Below are 2,038 nucleotides of genomic sequence, written 5' to 3'. Positions count from 1 at the left end.
AAAGACCAACATCAGATCAATATATCCCCATATATCTCTAGGCTCTAGGCTTTTATTTTGAAGGCGCCACCACCTGCCTGGCTGTGTTGAATTATTTGTAGTTTCACTTCTTCTCTCAGCTAAAGCTTCTCTCAGTCAGTGACGCCACGAGTGTGATAAAGCACGTTATCTTGATTGACAGCTGGAGATAGACTACAGGCCGGCTGGCTGCGGAGCTTATTATAACTCTGACAGAGAGGTAGGAGCCTGAGAGTAACACTCAAACTGTGCAAATGCAACCAAGGCTGAATGTTTCCTGATGCAAGTTCTTATTTTTATTTTAGATTTTAAATGAAAGAAATAGAATCTTTGGTTTACATTTGTCAAAAATCCAATATTTCCCTGATTCAGAGCGACATCAAACCAGGAGACTAGACTTTAAATTATTAATACATTTAAAAAAGCAAAGGTTTTTTGCATTGCACCTTTCAAACACAAATTGATTTACAATTTTAAGACATAAAACAATGTTTAAAAGACAATCAAAGACAAAAAACACCTTAAAGTATGAGGATACACTAATATATACTGTACTGCTTTCTGACTTTCAATTCAATTTTATTTGTATAGCACCAATTCATTACAACAGTTATCTCAGGACACATTTAAAATAGAGCAATTCTAGACCGTACTCCTTATAAAATTATTCACAGGGACCCAACAGTTCCCACCATGAGCAAGACCTTGGCAATGGCGGCAAGGAAAAACTTAATTTTAAGAGGCAGAAACCTCGGACAGACCTTTCACGGTCCAGTACAATCTCTTCCTCTGCACTAAAGCCTAACAAAATACTTCACAGCTTGGGGGGGTCACTGGGGTGAAAACCTTATTAAATCTACAGTGTTGGTCTCAACCGATTGCAGAGATGAAAACCAGAGCTGTGAACAATAAACTGCAGATTATCCCATTAGATTGTTAAATCACACACTGTGCACTGTGAGAGTGAGAATATCAGTGAGAAACAGAGCTGACCCACCATGCACTGTCACACCTGCACCCCTGCAAACAGAACACTAGCTCACCCGACTGAGCTGTGCTGACATGAGAGCACTGCTCGTTCTTTGTGACACTTATCAGTTTTAATCTAGACTTGTTTTTAGAGCGTTAAGGGCAAAGAATGAAGAAATGTTTAGTGGCCATCCAACTGGTTTTAAACCTGGTGCTTCACTATCTTTCTGTTTCCTGATCCAAACACTTTATCACATGCCACATTACAGGGGGAATTTGAGACCTGCTGTTTATGACTTCCCTGTAAGTATTCACAGGCTGAGGGACATTAAGGATGAAACTGGTTCAAAAATTGAGAGGTATTATAGGCTTCTACGTTACATGTAAGCGTTGTTTCTATGATTATAATTCAACGTGAAGCCGCTTTTAACTACATGTTTAAATCTAATCCATTTATTTGGTTTAACACAGAGTTTTAGACATTTTCTAATAAGCAAATCACCAAATCAGTGCTTAGTGAGTTGACATTTAGCATGTAAACTATGCATGACAAACAATGCATTTTAATGGGTGTTAATATACAGGGTACACTCTCACTGGTGTAAAACCAGTGTATGATTTAAAAGCTAAATCTTGGGTAGAAAATAAAACATTGTGAAGGATATGCTTCGTGGAATTTCTGCTTGGAAATGTATTTTATTTTATTTATTTATCATAATTTTGATTTCTCTGTTGTTGTTTTCTGCTCATGGTATCGTCCTTGTGTAAGTATAGTTATGAAAGGAAATGGAAAGTGTTCAAGAGAGGAGTCAATGTAGTTAATATTTATGTATACGTACAATTTGTATAAGGTATTATACATATTGCACATATCACAATGAAATGATGTTTACTGTAGCTACTGTTAATTTTATATATTATATATTTATAATATTTTATATTTTTATCTTTTACTTTATTTTTAATTATTTTATTCTTAATGTTAAGGTTATTAATTTTAGTTCAGTGTATGTTTAATGTATGTAATGTATGTTTTGTATCTTGTAAGCTA

Source organism: Morone saxatilis, unplaced genomic scaffold, assembly GCF_004916995.1.
Source record: "Morone saxatilis isolate NCDOM2014 unplaced genomic scaffold, NCSU_SB_2.0 Contig10, whole genome shotgun sequence".
In the NCBI taxonomy this organism is placed as follows: domain Eukaryota; kingdom Metazoa; phylum Chordata; class Actinopteri; family Moronidae; genus Morone; species Morone saxatilis.
Note: the sequence above shows the minus strand (reverse complement) of the source record.